The 9987-nt window shown below is 41.4% G+C and overlaps 1 protein-coding gene and 5 non-coding genes across 8 annotated transcripts in view; 2 read left to right on the top strand and 4 right to left on the bottom strand.

The window, feature by feature from the left end:
- Positions 1-9987, top strand: part of LOC126407280 (LIM domain-binding protein 3-like) — a 78237-nt gene that overhangs the window by 3371 nt on the left and 64879 nt on the right. The window lies entirely within an intron of this gene.
- On the bottom strand, positions 2472-2545 carry trnat-agu (transfer RNA threonine (anticodon AGU)). The gene has a single exon. It is a non-coding gene; the product is annotated as a tRNA-Thr (tRNA).
- trnat-ugu (transfer RNA threonine (anticodon UGU)) lies at positions 7676-7749 on the bottom strand. Its single transcript has one exon. It is a non-coding gene; the product is annotated as a tRNA-Thr (tRNA).
- On the bottom strand, positions 8026-8099 carry trnat-agu (transfer RNA threonine (anticodon AGU)). Its single transcript has one exon. It is a non-coding gene; the product is annotated as a tRNA-Thr (tRNA).
- trnat-ugu (transfer RNA threonine (anticodon UGU)) lies at positions 8551-8624 on the bottom strand. Its single transcript has one exon. It is a non-coding gene; the product is annotated as a tRNA-Thr (tRNA).
- On the top strand, positions 8902-8975 carry trnat-agu (transfer RNA threonine (anticodon AGU)). The gene has a single exon. It is a non-coding gene; the product is annotated as a tRNA-Thr (tRNA).

Below are 9987 nucleotides of genomic sequence, written 5' to 3'. Positions count from 1 at the left end.
ATCTTTTTCCAACCTCTCCAGGTAACGAGTATCATTAACACACGACGTGCCCCAGGCACAACATTTAGCTCCAAATCCACAAAACCAGCCTGAAAATGAAGGAAATCTGAAATGACTGCGTGAATGTGTCCCCTGTGTTCCTCCTACAATCAACACATATACCTTTTACTAATGTACTAACATAACTACTTAAGTTACTGTGACTGCAGCACTCCTGCAAACGCATAACTGAAGCAGTGAACATTCATATCAGAGTGGTACAGGATTGATTAGATCTTTGATAATGAAGAAATCAATCACACTGATCAGATCAGACCAAATGATCTGATCTGGTCAGTGACTTTTGGCTGAACCGACACAATGACACCCAGCAGCTGTCCACACACACACACACATGCAGCAGTCTCAGTCATTCAGGAACAGCTGACGAGGAGCTTCCCCTCTGTCTCTCTCTGTGGTTCGTGGTATTCCATGACATCATCACGCTGCCATGTTGGAAACAAACCACAGCTGTTTATAGTGGGACAGATTTTACTGGTCAGCAAACGTCACACATCGACCAGAAGAGACGGGTCCACGCAGTCGGACAACACGTCAATCATTCATTTATAAAAGTGCTGAAGTCACAGGAAACACTGGAAACTACTGAGATGTCTGAAGTTAAACGCTGAATCGACAAACTGATTCTGAATCTGCAGAAGAAAATGTGAATTAACGCGTTTCTATCCACTGTTACGGTCAGTGGTGGACAAAGTATTCAGATCTATAACTTAACACCACACTGTAAGTAAAAGTCTTGCACTAATGAATATTAGCAGATGGATTTATCGTTGGTTTAGCTGTTGCAAAATCACATCTGCTGTCATAAAATCCTGTGGCGGTTTTCTTTCACACCACAAACAAACCACTCCAGAGTCCGTTTGGAGGCAGACAGAGACCCACCTTTTTGAGCGGTCACGGTTGGGTTGTTTGGTCCACACCAGGGTTTGACTGGCAGCTTTAACACCAGCCCGCTGAACCGTACTAACAGCACAAACAGACCTGAGTTTGTTTTGACCAAACCAAACAGGTTAGGTGTGAAAGCACCCTCAGACTACATGATTTCTTGGACGGATGCTCTCCATTTGTTAGTAAGGTGACTGACTGAGAGGCATGTAGTGCACAAGACCTACTCACTCATTCATTCATTCATTCATTGCATTTTTGGCAGGAAAATAAGACGTTTATTTTGTTGATTTAAAATAATCCAAAACCTCTCCATCTGCCTCAGATTCTCCTGGACTTTACTGTAAATCTGTGTGTGTGAGGAGGAGAAAATCCTGTTAGACACACATTCACACACATAAATCTGCTTTCACTACAGATATGTTAATACCCAGTGACGGATATAAACACAAGCCCACACACACACACACACACACACACGACAACACAAAAATCCTGAGCTTTGTTGGAGAAAATATCTCCATCTCAGTGTGCGGTGCCATGTGGTGATAATCTGCTGTCAGTGTGACAGCAGACACACTCGTTCAACTGGAATTACGCTGTGATTTCTGGCACTGGTGGCTCTTATGGCGGTGGAGGTTCTGGATGCTTCCCATCATGCCTCTGTGCTCTGCGGTTAATTGTTTCCTCAGAGGTTCAGAGCAGCAGGTTGAGGGAGGAGGATTGAAGCAGTGGGATTAATGTGAGGATGAGGATGAATCAGTCCCAATCTGCTGCTCCCTCAGCGTCACATTCACAGCGTGTACATGGAGGTGGAGGAATACTGAGTGTTATTCAGGTGGATGTTTTGTTTTCTGTCAGCTGACAAGTTGTTTTTGTTTGGTTTAAGCCGCACTGTTGCACTGGGTGACATGTTCCTTCATCACCATGAACGCCCACACTGTAGTTTATTTCGACTCAATCCCACATACACCGTCCTGCTGCCACAAATACTCACAAGAGTCCCAAATGTTGATTCATCCACCGGTGAAAATAGTCCCCAACAGATACACTATTTACTCCAGCTGTTTTAGGAGATGAAATGTGACTAAGAGAGGGAAAGTGACGGAACAATGGAGTAATACAGTGAAGAACCCGGGAGAGAGAGACTGCGTGTGTGAGAGGGATGGAAAATGAGAGAATGGAGGGGAAGATGTGCGTAACATGCAGCAGATAGTGGTGATCATCATGTGTCCGCCACATTGCCAGGGGTAGGAAATGTGCTGTATGAATAAATTTTCCATGCCATGGATCGACGTATGCACTAGACACACTGAGGGGTCCAGTCTGCTCTACTGAACACGTCATACACAAGACGACATACTGTTAGAATAACAGAAGGAAGAGAAGTGGTGCGAGGAAACAACATATGACCCCTCAGCTTGAAATAAATGTTTTGATACAGAATATTTATTTACAGTAGTGTCTCAGAAGCTAAATCAGCTGTAGTGTAGAAAGAAAAGTTTGGACAAGAGGTGATCTGATTGAGGCACTGCTGGGATTTGAACCCAGGATCTCCTGTTTACTAGACAGGTGCTTTGACCAACTAAGCCACAGCGCCTCTTGTTCTTGTTGCAGCCACTGTCTGAACCTTTACCGGGCAACTCACCAGGTTCAACATTTTATTAGCAACTGTGTAAAAATATTTTGTTTAAAGTTAAAATCCAGTAATCTTGTAAATCTGGATTGTTGTGGTGCTGGGCACACGTACACAAGCCTTGTTTCCACACCCAGAGTTCAACCAGCACCCACAGCCCTTAGCTTGAAATAAATGTTTTAATACGTAAAAAATATGTGTATTTATTTTACAGTAGAAATGCTGGTTTTTCATTGGGCTCAGGCCCAAAACTGCCGCCGTAGTTTGGACTTGAGTTCGGGTTTATGTAGGTCTGGGTCTGATTTTCTGGGCCCGATCAGAGCTCTACATAAAACACACAGAAAACTAGTTAATGCAGAATATACCTCTGTGTTGAAGATGGTCCTTTTAATCTGATATCTGAGGTGATGTCAGGCCTCATGACTCTTACGTACAGCAGACTTTGCAAGCCAATCTGGGACATGATGTTTTACTTAGCAGTAGCAACTGAAAACAAGAGGACTTAACAGGAAATGGAGCAGATGAAGTGTTTCTCATACTGCCATTAAAGGACGATTCATGCGTCTGATGCCGAGGTCCACTGACCAAGTGTCGGAGTTGAGAGGGAGACTGGATTGGGCTTGGAGCTGACATTTAAAGTCAGACAGTATCGAGAGATGGACTAACATTTTGTTGATTTGGATCTGCACATACAGTAAGAAAAATATAAAATAACACCACACTTACACTTTAAGATTGAGCTCCTTATCATGCAGGCATTAAGATTTTCACAGCTGCTGTAGCGCTGCAGTACATGATGAAATTATATCAGCAGCTGCAGATGTGAATTAATTAGCACTGGTCTAATTAATAGTCTCAATCACATGAGACACGGCTCCTTTGTGTGTTTATCCCAAACACATTTAAATGCACTTATCTGATATTTGGCGGAGTTAATATGTAAAATTCTGCAAGCTCAAATGGCTTTATGGACGCTGCAGCTTTGAATGTGCTGTTTTTTACTGTAAAGTTTCCCCGCACAATCTTTACATTTAAAAAAGACTTCCCTAACACGTGGAGGCCTCAGATGACGCAGCAGGTTTTAGCGATGTCTTGGTTTTTCTGTCTGACCTGCTGGATGATCAGAAAACTGGTTTTATCTCTTTCCCACTCTACAGTAAAGCAGGCTGACATTTTCTCTGAAGAGCCGACTGAAATGTCAGGAGAGCTCTGAGTTTGAGATGTGTTGGCAGAGGAATCTGTGGAAATGAAAGAAACTCAATACAACACTCAAAACATAAACTATGAGATGAATTCTTTCATTTTCTGCAGAAGAAACTCTCCTCAACTGACAGCTGACAAAATATAATCTCTATATTTTTTTACATTATTTAATTGAAAAGAAGAGACTTTAGACCCTTTGACCTTGACCTCCATATTACTTTGCATTTAAAAGTAATTCACATTCATTGTATCTTTTCTTTGTGCCTGTGTTTTAACATAAACCTTTAAAAACTCTGTGTATAGCCCGTAGTCCTGCTTGTGGTCTCTGTGTCAGCGTGCACTAGAGCGTCGCTCTGACCTGCTTAAATAAAGTTTCACAGTCTGCGTGAAAGCCGAGCTCTAGGTAACTGAACTCCTGCTGTAACACATGGTGCTGACTCAGCTGTCAGTGAGCTCCTGATCCCGCCGCATCCTGTTACAGATCAGGGGATCCCAAACGCTTTCACATCAGGGAACCCCGAATAAGATCCAGTTTACACCTGCAGAGATGTTTGATGCCGAACTGATCTGGATGTTCATAGACATCACTCATCATGTCACCTGTCAGAGAGATTATGCTTGTTCTTAGGGTGTCTGTAGGCATGGATGGATTACTGAGTGAGCCCACCGGGTACAGGCCCAGGAGCACAGACGCCCAGGAGGTCAGGAGGCCCCAGTCTTTGATTGATGTTACTGCTAACATTTATTTCTAGTCAATTAAATAACTACAAAAAGATCTGAAACTACTTAAAACAAATCCAAAACAACAAAAAAACACTAAAAACAAACTCAAAGAGATGCAAAATTATTAAAAAGAGATGCAAAATGACAACAAACTAGTCAAGACAGCCACTAGACGACACAAAGCAACTGGAAAGAGATGCAAACTTACCACAATAAGATGCAAAATGACTGCAAAGAGACGCAAAACGACTACAAAAAGATGCTAAATAACAAGGAAGCGATGCAAAGGACTTTAAAGAGATGCAAAACTTTTTTCAGAGATTCAAAATGATGCAAAGGAGATGCAAAATTACCACAATAAGATGCAAAACTATTTCAGAAAGAGATACAATAGAGATGCATAACTATTTCAGAGATGCAAAATGACTAAAAAGAGATGCAAAATTACCACAATAAGATACAAATCGTCTGCAAAGAAATGCAAAACGACTACCACAAAAGATGCAAAACGACTTCAAAGAGATGCAAAACAACAAGGACGAGATGCAAATGACTTCAGAGATGCAAAACTATTTCAGAGATGCAAAATGACTCAAAAGAGATGCAAAATTACCACAATCAGATGCAAAATGACCCCAAAGAGACACAAAACATCTACAAAAAGAGATGCAAAATAACAAGGAAGCAATGCAAAGGACTTCAGAGATGCAAATCTATTTCAGAGATGCAAAATGACTCAAAAGAGATGCAAAATGACCACAATAAGATGCAAAATGACCACAAAGTAATACAAAACTACAACAGAAAGAGATACAATAGAGATGCACAACATTTTCAGAGATTCAAAATGACCCAAAGGAGATGCAAAATTACCACAATAAGATGCAAAAAGACCACAATAAGATACAAAACTACTTCAGAAAGAGATACAATAGAGATACATAACTATTTCAGTGATGCAAAATGACTCAAAAGAGATGCAAAGGACTTCAGAGATGAGATGCAAAACTATTTCAGAGATGCAAAATACCTCAAAAGACATGCAAAATTACCACAATAAGATGCAAAACGACCACAAAACTACGACAGAAAGAGATGTAAAACAAATTCAAAGATGCAAAATGAGATGAAAAACAACAAGGAAGAGATGCAAAGGACTTCAAAAAGATGCAAAACTATTTCAGAGATGCAAAATGACCACAAAGAGATGCAAAATGGCTTGAAAGTCATGCAAAACAAGAAAAAATAGATGTAGAACTACTGCAAAGACTTGCAAAACAACAAAGAGGAGATGCAAAATGAATTCAAAGAGATATAAAATAGCCACAAAGAGACTCAAAAAAACTATTAAGACTCAGAATGACCATAAAGACAGGGTAAATGACAACAAGGAAATGCAAAATTGCTACAAAAAGACTAAGAAAATCCACAATAACATGTAAAATTACAACGAGATACAAAAAATCTATAAAGAGATGCAAAACCACTGTGTTTGAGTGCGCACCTCCACCAGCGAGCCATGATTTGCACTTATCCGAGTTATAGAGCTGCGTTTATTCCCTAACCCTAACTATTAATTAAATTTGCAACAAATCTGATTATCGATTAATTAGTTAGAGTAATTTTTTAAGAAAAGAAAATCAAAATTCTCTGATTCCAGCTTCTTACATGTGAATATCTCTGGCTTTGGCAAACACAGATTGACATTTTTCACCATTTGCAGACATTTTATAGCCCAAACAACTAATCAATTATTAAGTCAACAGTGAAAATAATCATCTCTTGCAGCCCAGTTGTGCAGAAAAAAATGTGAGTAAGCATAATGTATTGAAGACATGGAGCCTCTTCCTCCACAAGCTGTACTTGTGAGTGCACCGGGCTCCGACAGCAGCCTGACATTTGTACCAGCAGCACACTGAGGCCTGCAGAGTGGCAGCGAGCGTCTGTGGCTGCTGACAGGCAGAAGGCTGTTTTTAGCCTCTGAAGGTCACACACACACACACACACACACACACACACACACACACACACACGGGTCTTATCAGTTCTTCTTCTACTGTTACAGACCCACAGAGTCTCTGCTGTTGAGTCCGTGTGTTCGATAAAACCCAGGTTCACATTGTAACTCTGGACAAGCCTCCATCACTGAATGTAAAGAATTTCACTCTCCCAGCACTTTAACCATGACGACCGTCCAGTAAATCATGTAGAACTGATTATCGATGTGCTGTGAATATAGGAAGTGTATAAAGTGGGTCAGTGTGAATGGCTCAGAGGGAAAGTAGGCCACTCTGCAGTCTGTTCAGGCCTCGCATTGTTCGAGCTCAGTGAGTCAAACTCTACAAACATTTGTTCACTCTAATCCAGCCGGGTGTGATGAAATAATCTGGAGGCTGAGTGCTCCTGAACTCAGCAAACAGGAAGCTTTAACATGATGAGTTTCATGCAGGAAGTGATCTGATTGAGGCACCACTGGGATTTGAACCCAGGATCTCCTGTTTACTAGACAGGCGCTTTGACCAGCTAAGCCACAGCGCCTCTGTACAGCCATGCTTCTCTAATAATAATCATATCAAAGACATTTCCCAGCTGAACTCTCCACAGGATTTGTGAGGCTGCAGTGAGTGGGCATGCTACCCCAGCAGAAGATGTTATGTATTTTAAGAGTTAAATGCATCAATCAGGTGCACTTTGAGAGCAAAATTAAGAGGCTAGATCTATGGCTATGTTCACATTACAAGCAAATGCGGCCAGATCTGATTTTTTAGCTCTCATGTGAAGCAAATCTGATTTTTTCAGAGTATTGTGAACACAGAAATCTGTATTTTTCACATCCACGGCCAGATTAGAGCTTTGATCTCTGCCAGAGCCTGGGCCAGGCTGTAATTTCTTAACATTCCCCAGGGCTTGGGGAATGTCGGGTTCCCACCAAATGCCTTTTTCCCCCCAAGGTTTATTCTTAGTAGACTGGCAGCTATTGTGTGTAAATGGCAGGAGTTACATTGGACTGAATCAAGAGGCTGACAGAGAGGAAGAGTGACGAAACAATGGAGCAGCATAGTGGAGAACCTTAAAACAGAGGTTGAGTGTGTACAAGAGAATGAGAGAGACGGGGTGAAAGGCGGCTTGTTTGGAAGTGTCTTCTTCTGCTTCTCCTCTGTAACAACCAGGCACTGCTGGGATTTGAACCCAGGATCTCCTGTTTACAAGACAGGTGCTTTGACCAACTAAGCCACAGCGCCACCTTCCACTCATCATGTCTTGTAGATGATGTCCAAATTTCGTTGAGCAGGCCCATCTACAGACCACCGTAGGGAGAATATTTCTTTAAAATCTTATCAGGCACAGATGATTTGTCTAACTTTTTCTTTGAGGAGCTGCTGGGATTTGTTGCAGAATATTCATTGACAGTGGTCTCTGAGAAGCTCCATCAAGCTTAAATCAGCTGTAGTGTAGAAAGAAAAGTCTGGATGGTGTACAGCTTTGAGAAATATACTGCATCAGAGGTGATCTGATTGAGGCACTGCTGGGATTTGAACCCAGGATCTCCTGTTTACTAGACAGGCGCTTTGACCAACTAAGCCACAGCGCCTCACAGTTGTTGTTGCAGCCGCTGTCTGAAACTTCATTGGACAATTCACCAGGTTCAGTATTTTATAATCAATGTGTAAAAATATTTTCTCTAAAATTAAAATCCGGTAAACAGGCACGGATGTTTATTTGTTTGAGATTTTATAGATTTGCTTCACTTTACTTTGAATTTTCGTATCAATTTTTATCAATTTTTCTTAAATGTCCTGTTATTACACACGGCTGTGGATATTTGTAGCGTCCGTACCACTAATTCATCACAGTTTTATGAACCATCATATTGTTAAATCTGAATCATTATTATTATCAAACATCAGAAGGATGATCAATGATTCATTCATATATCGCTCATGTTTAAACTGACTAACAAGTACATCATTCATTGATCAAATCAAGATCTGAGCTACATTTTCTTATAATGTGAACAAAACCATAAAGAAGTGACCTGATTGAGGCACTGCTGGGATTTGAACCCAGGATCTCCTGTTTACAAGACAGGTGCTTTGACCAGCTAAGCCACAGCGCCTCATTGTGATGACAATGATGAAGATTAATCCATCAGGCCAATAAACTGGGGAATGTAACGTTATTACTGTATGTAATATTTTGGCATATTACTATGAGCCCCACAGCCAGAGGGTGTTTGTGCTGTTTGGTGAAATGAGTATGGTTCTGCCTTTATAAAATAATCAGGATGTCTCTTCTTTTGTTCCAGTCAATCCAATTTTTGATTTGGACTGAATCAAATAAACTCAAACTAAGCCACAGTACCTCCAGGAAGAGGTGCAGTACCTCCAGACAGAGGCGCTGTGGCTTAGTTGGTCAAAGCGCCTGTCTAGTAAACAGGAGATCCTGGGTTCAAATCCCAGCAGTGCCTCAATTGTATCACCTCTATCCAAAACATTTCTTACAGCAAGTTAAAATCCAATAATCTAGTAAATCTGGATTGTTGTGGTGCTGGGCGCACGTACGCAAGCCTTATTTCCACACCCACAATTCAACCAGCACCCACAGCCCTTAGCTTGAAATAAATGTTTTGATATTAAAAAAATATTTGTATAATTTTACAGTAGAAATGCTGGTTTTTGATTGGACTTGAGCCCAAAACTGCTGCAGTAGGTTGGACTCGGGTTCAAGTTTACGTAAATCTGGGCCTGAATCTTCGGGGCTCAAGCAGAGCCCTTCATAAAACACACAGAAAACTAGTCAATGCAGAACAGCAGCTGTTATTACACACAGCTGTGGATAATTGAAGCATGGGATCAATCATTATTATTATCAAACATCAGAAGTTCAAAGCCATAACGAGGTGATCTGATTGAGGCACTGCTGGGATTTGAAAAGAACTTTTGGCATGAAGTGGCGCTGTGGCTTAGTTGGTCAAAGCGGCTGTCTAGTAAACAGGAGAACCTGGGTTCAAATCCCAGCAGTGCCTCACATCCTGGCAACAGGGCAATGCTAACATGCTAATTTATAGCATGCTAACATTTGGTAATTACTCATAAACACAAAGTATATCTGAGGCTGATTGTAACACCATTAGTTCTGCAGGTTCTTGGTCGTAAACACAAGGATGGACATGTTAACAAAGATGTCAAACTGTTCAACAAAGGAGGTGGCCTACGAAACCACTTATCACCCACCTACAATGCAATCCTGGGATCCCTCCCCAGATGACTTAACATCAAGTCACACCTGGGGCCTGTATCACGAAGCAGGATTAATGTCTTAGCGAGGTAACTTCAGGGTTAACCCTGGGTTTTCGGTCTCACGAAGCCGGTTCAGTTCTTATCGGGGTAGATCACCATGGTAACTTACTCTGAACGGCTATCCTGCTCCGGAGCAGGGTAAGTTCAGGGTTGAATCTGATCCTATAAAAAGCACCACCC

This window comes from Epinephelus moara, chromosome 19, assembly GCF_006386435.1.
Source record: "Epinephelus moara isolate mb chromosome 19, YSFRI_EMoa_1.0, whole genome shotgun sequence".
Taxonomy (NCBI): Eukaryota; Metazoa; Chordata; class Actinopteri; order Perciformes; family Serranidae; genus Epinephelus; species Epinephelus moara.
The sequence above is the reverse complement of the archived record's forward strand: the minus strand, read 5'-3'. Positions and strand labels throughout refer to the sequence as shown.